The 19,749-nt window shown below is 38.8% G+C and overlaps 1 long non-coding RNA gene across 4 annotated transcripts in view; it reads left to right on the forward strand.

The window, feature by feature from the left end:
- Positions 1 to 19,749, forward strand: part of LOC113259414 (uncharacterized) — a 210,091-nt gene that overhangs the window by 115 nt on the left and 190,227 nt on the right. For 2 of the 4 annotated variants that reach the window (XR_006410145.3, XR_008958967.1), the window contains exons 1-4: positions 23 to 404; positions 495 to 582; positions 7,341 to 7,519; positions 12,420 to 12,534. This is a non-coding gene — a long non-coding RNA (uncharacterized LOC113259414). Of the gene's footprint in view, positions 1 to 22; positions 405 to 494; positions 583 to 7,340; positions 7,520 to 12,419; positions 12,535 to 19,749 lie in introns of those variants that run through there. The other 2 variants (XR_008958965.1, XR_008958966.1) reach the window with 2 other exon arrangements.

Genomic DNA, 19,749 nt, shown 5'->3' on the forward strand with positions numbered 1-19,749 from the left:
TTGATAACTCCAGCTAGGGCAGCACGCGGACGTGGGCGCGGGAGCGGCGGGGGAGGGCCGTAGAGGGGCGGGCTCCTGACCTCGGGTTTCGGCCCTCCTCCTCACCCCCCACAGTCTGACGGTGAAGTTTCTGTCTTGTGTTTAAAGAATAACCCCAAGCGCGTGGCTGAGTGTGAGCGAGCGTGTAGTGACTTTGGGAGGCGCCGTGGCTTAACCGAACCGCCCCACTCGGCTGTCCCTTGTCTGGACCAAAACTGCTGACTGGCTGACCCTGAGGGCCACATTTGCCCTCTGGGGTTTTTGAAAACCTTAAATCAAAGTTGCTTTTCTCCCTGGCAACTCCCGAGGCTGCTTCCGTGGCCTCTGGGCTGTGGACAGATAAGGACGTGAGTTGCCCCGACCAGGTACTTAACCGCTGGCTGTCGGAGGGTCTGAGCTTGGCTACCATGTGACGTTCGATTTGCTCTAAATCAGTTATTTCCATTTGGCCACAGGAGCTGTGGATAGTAGACTCCGCTGAGTAGACCGTGAGCCGGAGTTGTGTCCGCTCTGGTGGCAGAGAAAGACAAGCCAATGATGCAGGTATTTCAGAACACAATTTTAGTAGTTTTTCAAGTTCGAGATTTTCGGGCTTGGATTATCCAGATGATGGCAATTGTCCACTCCCCTTGGTGTGTACAGTCGCAGCGGTAGAGTTAATGTGAATTCCGAACGTGAAAAAATTCGCGCTTGGAAATTCAGTTTGTCTTCTAAAGTACGAATTTGTGTTCAGTTTTTAGCGCATTGGACAATGTGGGTTGTATAAACTACAGAAGTGCTTTCAAAGCATGTTTTCTAGCGGCTCTTCCCGTATGTTGCGGTACTTGAACACGCTACGCCAAGGTGCCTCAGCGAGGGCTGGAGCTGAGCAGACCAAGCGCGAGAGGCGGTGTGGGCTCGCCTAGTCTGGAGCCGCGGTACCGCGAGGCGGGCGGCGGGTTGGTTGCGGTCGAGCTGAGACTCTTTGCTCCGGGACAGCTCCATGCTTTAGTGGAGGAGAAAAGGCTTTGAGAAAGGGGCGTCTGTCATTCATCACAACCCTCCGCCACGGACAGATTCCTGATTTTCTAGGGATCTGCTTAGGGCGTCCCATTGACACTCCACTCTGTCCCTACACAAGACCGGCGCGGGGCGGGGAGGCGGGGAGGCGGAGAGGCGGAGAGGCGGAGAGGCGGAGAGGAGGAGAGGAAAGGATGCGTCGGGAAAAGACTGGGCCCGGGCGGGGGTTGGGCGGAGGAGAGCGGGAAAGACTTGCAGCCAGCGTGTTAAGCCCTCATTAAAACACAAAAACCCCTTCCCCACAAGCCCTTGTCTCTTTTGTGCGGTCCCCACCGCGGTGCCTGCAATAACCGTGTGAACAGAAACCCAAAACGTTTCATCCTGACTTCTGAAACTTAACCTCGGGCAAAGTACACAGTCGGGGGGTGGGGGCAGGCAGGCCCTGGTGGGCTGGACCAGGTCAGCTCAGGACGCCGGGGACGGGGGGGGGGGGTGGTGACCCCCAACTCGGCTCCCTGCCTCAGGGTGGGTGCCCAGCTCGCGAGGGCCTCTGCTCTTCTGCGGCGCTGGCGAGCTGGGCGCGCTGAGCGGAGCTGAGCCGGCGGCTTCCTACCGGCTCCGACCTCCCCCGACGCCACGCGCTCCCGATTCCCGTAGCCCTGCAGTGCAGAGCCCGACGGGCGGGTTGCCCGCCCCACCTCCAAGGAGGATGTGCCAATGGCCAGTCGGCTTGGGCCACAGGTGGATGAGCTGCACCAGGCTTGGCGCGAATTCAATCTTAACAACTTTCAGTGAGGGCTGCACGTTTTTCTGAAAGTGAATGCCTACAAGTGCAATTAACGTTTGCCACGCGAGCAAATTAACCCGCGCTTCCAAATGCCGGAGGCAAAATCTGAGATCGTCACTGAAAAAAATTAAGAGTTCATTCTCACTATATTAGTGAATTTGATTACTATAATTGTGAAAAATTGCAAAGAGGGAACTCGTTTGCTTGCAATAAACTAGCAACTGGTTATAATTTTTCCATATTTGTCTTTGAAGACTTAACTGCTGTAACGTGTTATAAAGAAAAATACAGCAGGGACGTTCGAAAAGCACACGCGGATTTAATGTCGCTTAAAATTTTTTTTTAAGAAAAGAGGGTCATATTTTAAAAAGTGTTTGGAACAGTGCCGGCACATGGTAAGCGCTATATTAAGTCCTTTAAATAAACAAAAATGCATAGGGCAAAAGACCTCGGTGTTTTGAACACTACCAAAAGAATAATATGCTCACTTATCTGCAAAGTACTTAATCGCAATAGGCAGCATGGGATTTTTCAATTAGGTCTTTTATTCCCCTCAAGTATTCCATTTGCCTATCCCCTGGTTAGGCGTCTTGTCTGATCTATCTTCCACTGAAAGTAACTCTCCCGTCAGAGGAAGAAACGGAGGAAACGCCCCGGTTTACTTAGAAACGGTTGTGGATTGTCCGGGGATAGAGGGGGATGGAGGGGTGGCCTATGCGGAGAGAAAGGAAAGAGAATGAGAGAACGGCGGGATTTCAAGCCTCATCGCCCCTCAGCGACATCCTTTTCAGCGAAAGCTGGTCGAAGGCTTACTAAGAGCCCGGGCAGAAGAAAAGATGTCCGCACACAGCAAACCACGGCTCTTTTCCTTTTCAAAGATTTGTACAATGAGATAATGAGACCGAAAGATATGAGAGACTATCCTAGAAACGAAATGCCATTAGGAGAGAAAGCTCAGGACGAGGATCTAAAGGGAACGGAGGAGAAGGGAATCTGCCGTCTTCCCGAAATTGGTCATCTTGCCCATGTTTTGTGCTTGTGATTTAGCTCACTTAAAGGCATGTGAGTGAGAGAGATGTCGAATGCCAAGATCTAGAAACATCAGACTCAATGGCCTTGTTCTCCTTCCTCAACTCTTCTACCCATTGAATTTTGCAGCTGTTTAAATTACAATTTTTGTACCCATGTTCCTAAGTTTGGCTATCTTGACCTAGTTTTATATTGTCCCACAAAATTTGGGTTTTCTTGCACAAATTAATGAAGTGCTTACTTTGCAGTAATTCTAAAATTCTCCTTGCACCATTTAGGGAAGGAACCTAGGATTAAAAAAAAAAATCTTGGTCTGCTTTTTTCTTCACTAGAGCACTCTAATGTTTCAAGATCAATTGTCACACACTTTGCTATTTGTACCTTCTCGGAATCCTTTGAGATGCTCCTTACAATTACTTAAAAACTGTCTGCCATTCCAATGTTTGGCTTCTTTTAGAAAGTCATGAAGGCATGACACCACTTAAAAAAATGTTTTAACTTGGTTCTCAGTGAAATTATAGGCAGCACTGTTATGTAAAGACTGTTAGTCTGAGAAGCCTATGTGCTCATAGTTAAAATTGAGAAGTCCAATTTTGGGCCTATCTGAAACACATATTATAATTATTTATGAGCTTTCCTTTGCAAAGGGAAGACAAACAGGTTGCTCTGAGAAGTGGTAGTCTATTTGCAATTGCTGGGGCAGGTGACAAGCACGTGCATCTGTGGGCAGCTTTGTTGGGCTGCCCTCCCTGACTGCAAGGCTATTGTGAGCTGGCAATGCTTTAAAGTGTGTGAAAAAGCTGCACCCTGAGAGTGGAGGCCAAGGGCAAGATCCTTGTAAATTTTAATACCTTTCTCAACATCAGGCTGGCAGAAGGCAGGCCAACCTAGGGTCATGTAAGGCAGGACACATATTAGCAAGCCAGTAAAGTAAAACAAAGCAGAAAGCAAGGGCAAACGTAGGCCCACCAACCCTGAAGTCATCTATAAAAGGGAACTGCTTTACTAGTTAACAGTTATTCTTGCCCGGTCACATAAAGTGCATCATATTTCTTGGCTTACCCCAATAGGTGCTACTTATTTGTTACATCAAGAACTTGGAGGTAGGAAATCTTAGACCCCAAGCTTCCTTTCTTCAAAGTTAGAATGTTTAAATTGATATCTGTTATTAAGGGGTAATTTATTTAAAAGCTTTTATTTCATTAATGGTGGTATTACTTCTTAGCACATGCCCAAGAATGAAGGCTGCTTTTATTGCTGGACCCTTCAGGAGAAGGTTGTATAATTAAGTAACTAGTATTCCATATCCCTGTAAGCCACAGTCAAAAGATAACTACACTCACTCTATCAACTTCTTTGTGAGGGTTAAATTAATATTGGCAGGCTTTTCTTTCAAGGAGATTCTTTTAAATTTTTGTTTTCTTGAAGTTGGTTTGACTGGATTTTTTTCCTCTTTAAAGATACAGTTAGATATATTCACTTGTCTCATGAAAATAGTCTTTTAACTAATTACATCTGCATCCTCCAGAGTAGGGCTGGACAGGCAGTGGGTGCACAATAAGTGGTTTGAACTGAAATTCTTTTTGAAATTAATGAACTTCCTGCTTCTTTCCACATATATAGAATTTACATACATTAACCTAATAAAATAGCAATAAACAACCATGAATTTAAAAACTAGGAAAGCATTTACTGTTAACAGGGAACTCAGTTTAGCTCTGAGCTTCCTGGCAGCCAAGTCAGAAAGAGAAACATAGTGAGTTTTCTAATTCTTGTAACCAGAAAAGAGGAAGCACATCTGTTTTTCAAAAAAGAAAAACTTTATCCAGTAGCTGAATTCTAAAAGAACTACGTGACTGCTTGTTCACAGACTTTAAAATTTTTATTTTATTTGAAACAATTATTTTCTTTGTCTAAAATTCTCTTCCAAGTATCTGTGTTAATTACAACATGAACAACAGCATTCGTATAAATGAAGACAATAGTTTATCTCCTAATAGCTGAATAAGCCATCTAGTAAGCTCTCAAGTTTAATTAATTGACATAAATAGGACCAGTATCTCAAAAAGTTACAAAAATCTGGATTCTCCATAGGAAAGTGTCTGCCTGGTCTTTTTTAGAAAAAAAAATAAAAGATTTCTGGAGCTGGTTGGTTGGCATTATTTGATGAGAGTGAAAGAAAGAGAGAAACACTATAGGTTTCTGAAATATCAAATGCTGTGGAAAAATTTAAAAGTAAAATTATTTCCCGCTAGAATGCAAATGAACGCCTATATTTCCTTGACACTTTCATTGGAAATTTTATTAGTTGTGTGCACATTTTATACACTTATCTGTTTATTTTAAAATTGATAGATGACTTTATGGGGAGGGGAACTCTCCTAGATTGGAAATAAGAAGTTGCTAATTTTAGATTTTCTGAGGAAAAAAAAAACAGGCTATTTTTGGACCCTCATGCTTTGCAAACCTATTTTGCAAAGTACATGCTTTATGAGAAACATAGAAAAATAGCAAGCCCCCCCCCCCCCCCCCCCCCCGCCAAGACAGGAGCATACTGGTTCTAGCAGATACGAATTTAATTAACTCTGGGGATCTATTGGTTGAAAGGCAAAACAGAGAAGGTTAAAATTTTTTCTGCCTATAGCCTTCAAAATAATTTAATATAATAATGTATTGTGGGCATTGGAGATAGATATATTTTTTAGAGATAGATTTTGGTCTTAAGTAATAGCTCATTCCATTTCTAGGACATGAATACTTTAAAAAAAATAGCAGTTGTCTTAGGAACTGCAACATTCATCAAGGCAATGCATCCTCTTTGAAAACAAAATGTCATGGTGCTTAGCAGAGAGGAAACATGTTCAGCTGCAGGATGGAAAGGGCTGTGTACTGTACCTTGAATATGTAAGAAAGTTGTATCTTGAATATGTAATAAGGGTGTTTCCATAGCACTTTTAATCTGAGAATCCTAGGGCATTATTGAATCATGCATGGATCAAAATTCAGAGCGTTGTAGAGTTTACTTGTGAGGGCTGGCTATCAGAATTTTGTTAGAATAGTCTCAACAGGAACATTAATAGGTCAAGATATTAATAGCAAATAGGTCAAGATATTAATAGCAAATAGAAAAGCCATACAAATGTTGTTTACGGGCACTTAAGTGTTTATCCATCTATAAGTAGATAGAAGTGTCTATATACAGATAGATATAAAAAGCACAAAATAATCAAGCGTTTTTATATTGACATGACTTGATTGTTAGTATATAGGAGGCTATGGTAATATCTGGCACAGACCAGTAGTTCGAGTCACAGAGGAAAATGCATTGCATAATTAAACCACCATTTGTAACATGGAATTTGCAAATTTTGTAGGTTTTGTATTTTCTCTATTTCTGAAAATTGCATTCATTATATTTAATTTTGTTTTAGATACTGAAATACCTTATCTTTTGTCTATTCTATCATCTACATTTTTAAATCAGTTTCTTCAATTTTTAAAATGTACACCCTTGAAAAAGCAGACTTTAGTATTTTGGATCTCTTGGTGCAGGGGGAATAAGATTGTTATATTAAAGGGTTGGGGGAGTGAGTCTCTCTGGTGTTCAGGTAGAACACCTGAAAAATCATGTTCTGTTTATGTGAACCCATGAAATATTGATAAATTAACTATATGTTTGTTTGCATAGATTCCAGCTGTGATAATGAAGGTGTGAACAAAATTTAAAATTGAAAAATTCTAATGATAACTTTATGTTTTTGTGTGAATTGGGAAAAGAATGTCCACACTTTGATTTTAACAGTGAAATACTGTTCTCGTTCAAAAATGGAGTTTGAGAACTACTATGTTGGGAACGTCACAGCAGGGTCTAAATTAGCAGAACTGTGAGGGAAATAATCTAAAAATGAAACCAAAGAGAGTATGAACAGAGATCACTGACAGAATTGTTAGTTTGTATACTTGAAAGTAGTAAGACCCACTCATTAATCATGCCTGATATTTTGGACTGTGCCTCTCTTAAATTTGTTCTCATTTCCAGGCCACTGAAGTATTAAATACCTACTTTGAGCAGTGCTCCCTGTTAAGCAGTGTGGGTAATATACCTGGTGAATAAGACCCAATTCCCACTCTCTGGAAATAGCAGGAGAAATAATATAAGAGTCTAAACACAAAGAACTGTTACACAAGATGGGATTTATTCAAGGCCAAAGTAGAAGAAGTCTGCATGCTGTGGGCATAAAGTGAAAAATTCCTTTTTAGAGGGTGATTTCATCGGTGGTAGTTCCAACATTTTTGTGTAGGATTAGAGGCACCAATCCCTGTTGGATGAGTGGGGGTGACCAAGGATTTTTGTCTTCAATTTCCACTTACATAATAAGCACAGTTTTCATTTAGATATTATGTTTATTGGGATGTCTTTGTATTGCTGTCAAACATTATGAGGAGCGTTGTCTAACCCCTTATCTATCCTTTGGTGCAATGGTAGGATTAAGAGAAAAAGTGGCATTTGAGCAGAGCCTTGAAAGATGTCTGGAAGAGTGACAATCCTAAACACACTTTCTTGGAGAGGGAGCAGCATTTCCAAAGATGCACAGAGGCTGAAGATGCAGGACATTCTTAGGGAAAGAAGTGATCCTTAGCTAGATTGAAGGATCTGGAGGAAAGGTGGGTAGAAGGGAGAGAGTTGTCTGGGGGAAATGAATTAGGTTGTAGCCAAATCATGGAGAAGCTTGCCTGCCTGAAAGAGCTGTAATTAATTAGATTGATCCAATCATGTTTCTTCCTTGTTTTGTCATCACTAATTTGAATTGAAAATATTATAGTAGAAGAAAAATTCCAGGAAAATTTGTCTTTTTAAATGGAATTTTTGATACCGTATGTTTCTCTGTGGAAGTCTTTTAGCCACTGGAAGAGAATTGTCAGGACTGTTAATTTGGCCTTCAGGAAACTCACAGTATTTAATTACGTTTCTTGGGTTTATTTAATATGACCCAGTTTAGATGGAAGAATATCTTCACTGTCTATTTTGTGGAGATTTCACAGAATTAGGCCATGACTTGCACATCGTTATTTACAGATTTGTTTAAAAATCTTCCATATCATTATTAAAATCAGCACACGGTTATACTCTCAAGGATTAAGAGAACTTTCTAAAAGTGAGATTTTCAGCTTCAATGACTTCCGAGTAACCTATGGTACATGAACACTGCAAGCTACCTCAGATTTACCCAGATTAAATACTTGCACTGAAAGATTGAGCCTTGATTCTTCCTGCTACTTTCTTGCTGAAAGAGAGAAAAATAAGTTAACAGTTACTTTTCTACAGGGTGCCATAAACGTTTAGGGATGTTACAATTCAGGTGTCCTTTAACTGTTTTTAGACTCATAAAGTTACCTTCTTCCCCGAAAAGGCCCTGTGGAAGTGAAAGTAACTTGCATTTAAATATTGAGTATTCAATCAATCAACAACAGTAATGTTGGAGAAGGAAATGCAAGACAGCCTTAAAATAGTGATTTTCTTTTAGTCACTGCATTGCAGGTAAGAATAAAACAAAGCTCCTGTTAGTGAACAAAGGTTAACAAGGTAGGGCTCTTATTCAATCAGAGTGGAAAACTCACAGGGTGAGATTTGGCATCGGATATTACCTTACGTTAAGCTTCAATCCACCGATCATCTAGTGAGCTCTTTAGGGAATTCAGAAGCAGTGTAACATGGGATTTTGGGGGGAACTTACTATCCAGAGAATACATTAATGATTGAAATAGCTGCTCTTCAGCAAGTGCTTACTTTGTGTCCCTTAGCTAACAAAGCACTATGTGGATTCATCCCTTTAATCCTCACCGGAACTCCTTGAGGTGGGACGATCACCATCTTTATTTTACTGGTGACAAATCAGACCCAGTGAGGTTAAATGACTGCCCAAGGTTTTATGGGTATTAAGTGGTAGAGTCACTTTTGACTCAGGAAATCCAAAAACGGGCCAGTGCTCTTACCCAGTACTGGATATTGCCTCCCAAATTGATGCATGTGGCACAGATATGGCCAGTGCAAACAGGTAGAAGCAATGCAGTGTGAGAAAAGTTCGTTTCCCAAAGACCGTTTATAAGTGTTGTTTGGAGTGCCAAACCTCATAGCAACTATGTGATACTTGGTAGTTCTTTTGGTTTTGGTTTGGTTTTGGGTGCGTGTGTGTGTGTGTGTGTGTGTGTGTGTGTTTTGTTTGTTTGTTTCCTTGTTTGTTTATTTGTTTGTTTTGAGGCTCTACCTTCAAAAAGCCTAACTACTCCACAACAGGAATGTTTGTGGTTAAAAATATAAGCTTTGACTTCAGACACTAGGGGGTCATTCCAACTCTGTCACTAGCCACATGGCCTTGAGCACCGTCTTATTAGGGTAAGGAACAAATAAAATAATGGGTGTCAAGTGCTTAGTAATATGCTTGACACATGAAAAGAGACAGATTTTATAGCTAATTAATTGTATGTCCTGAGAGTAGGGGACCAACGTCCTTGTTACCTTTTGTTTCTTTATTGAAATTGAAAGCATGTTTTATTGCTCTTATAGTAGCAATACATGATTATTGCATAAAAATTAGTAAATTGAGTTAGCAGTAACATTTAAATTGCCATTTAACCTTATAATCAGACAATTGCCATTAGTGATGAGGATGATTATCCCTCCAATTTTATATGTTTTTTCATTTTCACAAAACATGAAATCATTTCGCCTAATACTATTTGGTAAACTGCTTTTTAAACTTAAATTAGTGTAGTGAACATTTCCTCCATTACATTAAATAATCCATAACATCATTTTTTTTTTCTGATAGTGTAGTAGTCTTTGGTATAGATGTATCATAAGTTTACTAAGCTGTTTCTTATTGGGCATTTAAACGTTCACAATTTTTTTCTATTATGAACAATGCTGAAATTTAGAAAAACCTTATAGGTAGAAAAATATGCACATGTTTTAATTATTTTTAGTCTAAATTATCGGGAATAGAATCAGGTGACCGAACAGTATTCACGTTGTAATCACTTTTGATATTTCCTGCCAAATTACCTTTAATAATAGTTGGACCAATTTATATCTCTGCCAGCAGTGTGTAAGAATATTCATTTTTCTGAATCATCACCAACACTAGATAGTTCAATAGTTGCCAACCTTATAGGTGAAATAGTATCTTTCATTTTAATTTTAGTTTTTTTATTATTAATAATGTTAGATTTTTTTCATAGTCTTTTTGCTATTTATAATTTTTTGTGACTGTTAATATACTTAATTTTTCTCTTGAGGTAGTTGTATTTTTTTATTATTGAGTTAAAGCTGCTAATTATAAATCAAGGCACTTACTGTTTGTCTCAAATATAAATATACATATATATTTATTTCAGTTTGTCATTTTCTCTTAAATCTTATTTATGTACCTTTGATGTTCATGTATAGAGGTTTTTACTTTTTCAAGTTTATCAATATTTAATGTTTTTTTTCCTCAGAAGCAATCTTTATTCAATCTAGAATTTACTTTGGTATATTTTTTACGTAGGAATGAATTTTAGTTCATTCCAAACACTAACTGCATGCCTACGAAGGACCAGGTATCATGCTTTTGTCTGGGAAATCACTGGTGCACAAAGCAGGCAGAATTCCTGCCCCCAGGAGGGATTTCATCCTTTAAATGGCTCATTAGTTGTCTCAGGACAGACTGTTGATGCTCAGACATTCCCGTTTCACTGACTTCTATTCCTTCTTCATTGCATACCAAATTCATTTGTATAAACAGGTCTGCTTATAGACTTTCTATTTGATACCATTTACTTGTTTCTCTGTTTTTGTGCCAGGATCTCACTGTTTTAATTATTATAATTTTAAAACAATGTATTTTAATTAATAGTAAAGCAAGGGCTAATTTCATTCATCTTTCTTTTTTCTCTAATTTTTTCTTGACTTGTCTTTTCTTTCTTCCTTCTTTTTTTTTAAATATTTTTTTCATTGTGGTATAACGTGTATAACGTAAAACAAAATCTTCCATTTTAACCATTTTTAAATGTACAATTCAGTGGCATTAATTATATTCACAATATTGTGCAACCATCAGCACTATCTCTAAAACTTTTCATCACCTCAAACAGAAACTCCATGCCCATTAAATAATAGCTTCCTATAACTCCCTTCCCCCAGCCCTTGGTAACTTCTACTCTACTTTCTCTCTCAATAAATTTGCCTTTTTCTAGATATTTTATATAAGTGGAATCATAATATTTGTACTTTTATGTCTGGCTTATTTCACTTAGCATGTTTTCATCCATGTTGTAGTATGTGTCGTAACTATGCTATCTTATGGCTGACTAATGGTCCATTGTATGTAATACTGCATTTTGTGCATCCACTCAACTATTTATATAGTTGGTAGAGCTTGCGACTCTTGGTCTCAGAATTATAAGTTCCAGCCCCATATTGGGTGTACAGATTACTTAAAAAAAAAACAAAACAAATGCTTATACTTCTGGAAGAACTTTAGAATCATCTTCTCAAGTACATCCTCTAATGTCTTTTTTAAATTTTAAATATTTTCTTTATTTATTTTTGCAAGAGAGAGTGCACATGAGAGTGGGCACAGGGAAGGGCATAGGAAGAAGCCAACTCCCTGCTGAGCAGGGAGCCCCATGCAGGACTGGACTGGATCCCAGGATCCTGGGATCATGACCTGAGCTGAAAGCAGACGCTTAACCGACTGAGCCACCCAGACAACCAATCCTCTAATGTCTTCTTAACATCCTCTCATGTGCCTTTCTACCTTTCATTCCTTTATTCCCATCTCCCCGTTACTAGTACTGCGTGCCTTCATAATGGCCCAAACCCAGCATTGTACCTTGCTCCTTGAATCTTTCTTTTCTCAAGCTGCTCCATGCTTTAAAATTAGTTACTTCCATCTTCATTCTCCTAGGAAGAATGGACAGTTCCTCAATGTAATTGATCTCATAGAGGTATTGGAAAAACAGTCTGAATTGTCCCTAAGTTGTGACTGTTAGATACTTCTTAGCCCTCGTATTAGGAATGTGTATTTTAGGAAAAGGATGTTTGCAGACTTAAATGATTTGCTATTTTTTCAAATTCCAATAGTATAACAAAGTCTTTTTTTTTCAAATTTCTGTCTATAGAAGAATAACATATTTTTGGGTTGAGGGCCAGCTCCTTGAGTCTGCCTGTACATCCAAGCTACCTGAAGGCATTCCTGTTTTGTCACATATTATTTCTGTTCTCACTGATAGACCCATTAATTTTCTTTCTTTTTGGAGTTCCTACCATAGTAATGACATTACTGAGCCCACTGATGGTGGAAGTGTTGGAGGTAGTCTGTGTGTCTGATTGGCAGGGATAGGTATAAATCAGGTACTATTTTAAAACAGAGACTTAATGTAAATAATCAAATGCTAAACTGTGGATGTTAGTCCACAGGTCAGGGATGGAAAAGAGAAATGAGGCTGGCTTGTTATGAGACAACTTTGTGGGTATTTAAGAATAATTTATTTGAAAAAGTTATGTTTCTTCTATTCTTTGCAGAGGTATGGACAAGCTCGTGGAAGAAGAAACTACAGTTGACCCTTGAACAACATGGGTTTCGACAGTTCGGATCCACTTATGTGTGGATTATTTTTTATGAATATGGTACAGTACTGTAAGTATATCTTCTCTTTCTTATGATTTTTGTAATAATGTTTTCTTTTCTCTTGCTTTATTGTAAGCATATAGTATATAACACATATACAAAATTTGTGCCAATTGACTGTTACTGGTAAGGTTTCTGGTCAGCTTCCGGCTACTGGTTGTTATGTTCTTGGAGAGTCAAAAGTTATATGCAAATTTTCGACTATTTAGGGATTGGCACCCCAACCCCTATGTTGTTCAGGGGTCAACCGTATTAGATTGGTGGTGTTTATTCTTCCCCTGTTGTATATATAATGGAAAGAGCAATGGCTTTGGAATCATACAGACTTAAGTTCTTGGCTCTGTCACTTAGTAACCTGTGTTATTGTAGCTATATTTGTTTTTCTTCTAAGACTTAGTTTGCTCAACTGTAAAAAATACATCACTGAGTTGTTTTAAAGATCAAATAAGATAAATACCATGAAGCCTCTTTGCAATATGTAGTCCATTGTGTATTTTCAATGAAGGTCAATTTCCTTTTCCTTCTTCCCTAAATAACAACAAAAATTGTCCGTGTGGGGAAAAGCACTTGTAGCGCTGAAACTGAATGTCAACCCTTCTTGGTTAGTGGCTGAATGAAGATAATGTCTGAATTTTTCAAAATGTCTCAATTTTCCTATATGTAGCTTTCATTTCACACCTTGCTAAATTATGGTGCTTGCAAAGCTCCTTGAACTTTATCAGTACAAAGCACACTGTAAGCAGGATGGAATTAACATTATCCCTGGTCTGTAAAGTATGGTACCTGCATTCTTAGTGATTGACAGGATATATGCGTATACTGTTGATGTCGCCAAAGGACGTATTCCTGCTTGAGTCCTGCAGCAGTGTTTTGCCACCTGTAATTGTGCTGAATAAAAGTGGTCCCATCTATCATTTCTGTAGCTTTTCCTCATAGAAGCAGTCTTGATAAGGATAAGAAATCCAGGACATCACAGTATCAACAATCCTTTCCTCTTCAAAGGCATCTTTCAGACAAGGCTCTAACAGTCCCTTACAAACATTAATTATATAAATCTTATACACTATTGCTTTGTGGGAGGTGAAGTATTTAGTAAAAATGCTCATCTGAACAGAGGTTGTCTGTGTGGGGGCAGGATGGAAATATGAAAAGTGGGAAGGGTGCTCAGCATGCATTCATTGCTGATACAAGGTCAACTGTGTGCTTGGCTAGTCCTGTGTACACTTCTGCTAGGTTTTCAACTAATGTATAAAATACAGGCTATTCTTTGTTAGAAATTTGTGAGTGGTATGAGCTACTTGAATACTAAAGATGTTAATTCTTAAGTTAATTCTGCATACTGCATATCCAATGTCACCCTGAGGTCATATGATGAAGAAGCAACTTCACGTGGAGCTCAAATCGAGTCAGGATGGCTCAATCTGACTCCTGTAGGGAATTAAATGGCAAATAAGAAATTTGGGGGCCCTTCATCAGAGTGGTAGAGAATGATTTAGTGGAGAAGTGAGCTTTAAACTTAATAGCAATACTGTAAGGATTTATGTGATTTATAAGTTAGTGTCTACACTTTTTTGTTTTGTTTTGTTTTTGTTTTATTTTAAGAGTATTGTTCCTAATCTGGGGCCCTTGTATCGCCAGTGATTCACAATAGTAGTCATGAATATTTTTTTTGGAAAAAAAGTCATTATTTTTAAAAGCCAAGAGAGATCACATATATATTATTTATTTTAATCTTTAATAATTCTTTTTAGGCAACTGAATAATATATTTTTTATATCACAATGATACTGAATAGACTAATAAAGATGTCAACTGTATTCAGAGTTTCAGAACTTCAACTGTCTTTGAAGTTTCATTTTTTACCTTTAAAACTTTCTTAAAATTTATGTCATTTTTTTACCTCTTAGGATTTCTTATAATTTATGTGTTTTTGATTAATCTTTAAAATGGAAAAACAAATGAATAGTTCTGTTGTTTGTTTGATAGGGAATTTTTTTTGTGATGTAGAATTAGTGCAGAAAAATAATAAAGATATCCTTGCGTCTAGAATCTAGCACAGCACCTGATACACATAAGTATTTGTTAAAAGAATCAAAACTATTGCCATAAACCATTTTCCCTGGTTGAAATTTGCTAATTTGATTGTTTTTGATGAACTCATTATTTCTACATTTTATAAACACAATTTAAGAGAGAAGGATTATTTTCTCTGATGAAAATCATGTACTTTCCCATAGTTTTACTTGTCCAGAAAACAGAAGAGCTACTGTGACTGTTAATAAGAACTACCTGGTTATCTTCCCAGTACCATTACCCCTTGCCCCCACTAAGGTGCAATACTCAAATTTTCCTTCGAAGAGCCATCCCTCATCACTGGGTAGTAGCCATTAGCTGAGGTAAAGTTGAACTGACTCCAGTCCAGGGTTGGACCCTGAATTGGGATAGACTAACCAATCAGAACATGCCCCTTCTGCTTGCTCTAGGCTGATGTATTCACATGCACAGTCCCTAGGCCACTGGGATCGATGATGAGAAGTTCATTCAGGGAGCATATTGAGATGTGAGAACGCATGAAACCCTCCTTCCTAGGAGACTGTTTTGGAATCCTAAAGGAGGCCTGAAGATGACATTATAGAGAAGGGCAAAACCAATGAAACTAGAAAAACAGAGCCATGTCCCTGACTGAGCTATACCTGAAGCCAGTCCTAACACTGAACCTTATGTTTTATGAGCCATTAGGTCCCTTATGTTTTTTAAACCAGTTTGTATGTGGTTGCAGGTCCTTTGCAAGGGGAAGAGAGCCTTAATGGATATATAGCCTTATCCTAATTATATTCTTTTACAGAAAATTTTTAAAAATATTAGATTCTCCACAAAATATTTTGATTAAGTTTTTGCTTATAGAGAGAGACACAACTAATTCCAAAAGCACAATGATTTCCTCTGATTAGAATACAAAGATATATTTATGTATTTTAGATAATAAAACCACTAGCAAAACAGGTTGAAGTTTATGAGAAACTCATAAATATTGCATACTTTTTTTTCCCACAAGTACCCAAGATATTATGGGGTTTTGCATGGCACAATCAATTCATCTATCTTTAACATACCTGCTATGTATCATTATACCTTTTAGGTACTATTCAGTAGAAAAACCCTATTTTGAAGGAAGTTAGAAAACAAGTTGTTGTTAACAAAAAGTCCATTTAGGTAACCTTTGCAGAGTTGGTGTTTTTTCATGCCAGCAAGTCTTTTGCTTTATATTCTGCCTTGGTTTCCGTCATTGTTCATTTCAAAACCTCCCCAAGTCAGACTTTCCATGAAGAGTCATCCAAAACAGAATATATTTGGAATTCTGCTTCTCATGACCTAGTTGTATCACAAGAGGGATCAAAGAGGTTTTGTTCTGTTTCTATAATCAGCCATTTCTTTGAGAGGGCAGATTCATAAGAGTTTGAATTATGCTTAGAAATGCATACAAGGCAAGCAGCTACATGGCATTTTAATTACCTCCCTCCACTCCAATGAAAAACAACACCAGGCACAAACAGATGTCTCAGGTTAAATTCAGTTGATTCTCTTAACATAGCAAATAATTGGACTGTTTCCTTTCTCCCTGGGCTTTTTCTTTTCTTTTTTCTTATTTTAGTCTGTTTGCTCTCCTAGCTCTTCCTTTTTATTTCTCAAGCATTCACCTCTTGCTAATGTTAAGAAAATTCCTACTGGACAAATTTTTCTCCTTGCTAGACTCTACATGACATAGTATTAATATTCACAAAGGGAACAGATGGCTGCCTTTGGAATCCACCAATTATAGTAGTACCTTGCTTAGTCTGAATTGACTAATTAAAATCCTCAATTAACTAGAATGGAAAATTCAGCATGTACAACCCCTATGGTGACCTCATGTTATAGCAAGTTTGCAAATGAGTGTTTAGAATTCTTTCCCTGCCCTTTGAGGGGACAAAAACAAAAGGCAAGGAAACAGACTCATCTGAGGGATTTATGAAAACTCTGAAAAAACTCAAACCCTGATATCCATGGTTTGTTCTGGCATCACTATACATCTAGCCAAAGTCCCCATATTTTTCAACATATATATCAATAATTTTGTTCTTTTCAATCATCACTGAAATTTAGATTAATCAATATTTTGAGATTTTCATTTTTATATTCAATTTGATGAGCATTTACTGAACCTCCAAAGTACTCAAAATACTATGTTGTTGGGGCACCTGGGTGGCTCAGTTGGTTAAGCATCTGCCTTCGGCTCAGGTCTTGATCCCAGGGTCCTGGGATGGAGCCCCACGTTGGGCTTCCTGCTCAGCAGGGAGCCTATTTCTCCCTGTCCTCTCCGCTCCTGCTCTCTCTATCTCTGTCTCTGTCTCTCTGTCTCTGTCTCTCTCTCTCTCAAATAAATAAATAAAATCTTTAAAAAATACTATGCTGTTAAGCCCCTCCCCCCCAAAAGAGTTTTCTAGTTACCATTGCTGCCTAAGAAATCACCCAAAACTGATGGCTTAAAATAGCAGCAGTCATTTTATTATGATCATACATTCTATGGGACAGGAGTTCAGGAAGGCCTCAGACGGGTGGTTATGGCATTGGATATCTCTTGTGGTTGCACTAAGGTAACCGTCAGAGCTGGGAGAGCAGGGGGTTAGAGGAACTGAGGACTTCATCTTCCTTCAAGTAGCTTCAGGGCTTATCCATGGATGTCTCTGAGTGGGCTAGTTTGGCCTTCCTCACAGCATGATGGCCTCAAGACAGTTGGGTTGCTTACATGGCAGCTCAGAGCAAATGTTCTGGCTAACAAGGTAGAAGCTAATCACCTTTTATGACCTAGCCCTTCAAGTCCAGCAGTGCCATCGCTGCTACGTTCTGTTGATTTTAGGTAAGTCCCCAGTCCCTCCCAATTCAGGGGGAAGGGAATTAGATTTTGTATCTCACTGAGGGAGTGATAAGTTTCTAGAAAAGCACGTGGGGCTGAGAATGTGGTCATCTTTAAAAGACACATTTTCCCATGATGAATGAGATACAACATCTTGTCCGAAGAAGCTCATAATCTCGTGGATAAAAGCGTGATTCTCAAACTATGTATTAAGGTACCCCAGGTGTCTGTAACAAATTCGCAGGTAGCTACAGGATACTTTACATTTTTGAAGGAAACAATATGACATCTGACTGTCAGACACCATGTGAATTATTACTAGTAGGTTATTTGGGCCTTATTACTTAATAAGTGGAACTGTTAGGCGTTTCTTTTGTCCTAGTTATGCCATGAAAAAAACTCACAGAGACAGAAAGTTTAGGAATCTCTGGAATAAAAACAAGACATCGACATTCAACTACGGTCTTAGCAGGACCATAATTTACATTTGTAGGGTCCAGGGCATGAATACAAATGGGGCTACTAGCTTGCTCCTTTCTTTTCCCATTACAGCTCCTACCTTTGTGGAATGACATCCATGTGTGTGGACATGCCAGCTTTATACCCAAGCTCTGTGCATTCTCTCCCCCACTGCAATAGTAGCTTCTCCTTGGCCCTTGGAGCGAGCATCCCAGAGGTAATTAAGCCTTCTGGAGGAAGGGCCAGTGGAAGAAGCCCCCACAGAAGCAGACTCTGAATTTAAGCTGGGAATTGTGGAGTCCCAGGTACCCAAGACATGATCTAGGGAAGGAGATCGGGATTCTGGATGAGCACCCCCCTTTGCCTTGCAGACCCTTAGCCTATTTGGAAGGGAATGGCTGGAGGGCCTTCTAAAAACAGGGGCCTGGGCAAGTCCTGGTCTAAGGGTGGTACTGAGACCCAGCACAGAACCTGGCATATAATTGGTCCTCAGGTTGTATTTGATGAATAAATTAATCCAGGGCAGATTCTGATAAGTATGATGACAGAGATTAAAATACTGGCTACTATGGAAATTGAAACAAAGAACAATTAAGTCTAACTAGGTATCCGGGGAAGGCTTCTCTGCGGGTTACCTTCAAGGATGAGGGAGAGAAGAAGTAGAAGTGGGATGGGAACTCAGTAAAATGCAGGGATTAACGAAGCTGCTAGAGGCCAGCATCAAAAGAAAATCTAAAACTATGTTCACCACCAGTGATGAATCTGAGTTCAAGAGCTTTCCAGGCATACACAGAGGGGCTCTCTTTCAAAAAAAGAATATGAAATTAGGTACACAAATTATACGTTTATAGGAGCTCACAGAGTCACAAATACCAAAGAAAGGTCTGAAAATAGTAAAGGTGCCTGGCTCGTTCAGTCAGAAGAGTGTATGACTCTTGATCTTGGGATTGTGAGTTCAAGCCCCATGTTGGGTGTAAAGATTACTTAAATAAATAAAACTTTTTTTTTTAAAAAGCCCAGAAAGAGCAATTTTAAATTAATTAGCTGTTTGCCACACTTCTATAATACTTAAAATATGGTTTTAACTGTGTAGTCTGTTTTTTTTTTTTTGACTGCTTCTTTACTAAATATCAGTTTTATGTTCTGTAGAGGGAACAGAAAGATAATTTGCTCTAGTGTTGATTTAATATTTTAAAAAATTATTTGTAGTTTATAAAATTTTGACACCATCATTATTAGTAATGATATGCAAACTGCTGTCAGCTGCTGTCAGTTGGGGAAACCTCTTGTCGTGCTGTTGAATGTTACAGACTTGCTCTATTTTTGTACAGTTATAGGTTTCTTCTCTTCAAACCTAGCAATTCTGAAATATTCTAGTTCACACAGCTACCATAAACTATGAAAAATGTGGAGCTTTTATAATTGTATATGCTGCACGTTCACATATATTCCTGACAGAAGAAAGCTTCTGTTTTGATTAGATCTTGATGGGAACCAAACCTTCTGTTAGAATTTTATGCACTTGATGATTGGAAGAATTTTCTACAAATTAGCTTCTGGCTCCATAATTCCAACCTCCAGCACCACATGCTGTCAGAGCTGAGCTATGTCATTATCATCCTCTGGCTCTGCACCTTTGTGTCAAGAGCCCAGGAGAATTGATGGAGTGGGCAGTAAGAGTGTTCTTAGAATCTGTCCCTACACTGGGATAGCTAGCTGGCAATAACTTTCATGGAACTTAACTGTGAGCCGTATAAATGATGATGTACTGAAATCGTGTGTATCCCCAACTTAAATAACTGCTCCTTAACTCATATCTTCAAAAGGTACAAGGCTACCAAGTGCCTCTTAGTATGAAGGGAAGCTGGAGA

Source organism: Ursus arctos, unplaced genomic scaffold, assembly GCF_023065955.2.
Source record: "Ursus arctos isolate Adak ecotype North America unplaced genomic scaffold, UrsArc2.0 scaffold_13, whole genome shotgun sequence".
NCBI classification, from domain to species: domain Eukaryota; kingdom Metazoa; phylum Chordata; class Mammalia; order Carnivora; family Ursidae; genus Ursus; species Ursus arctos.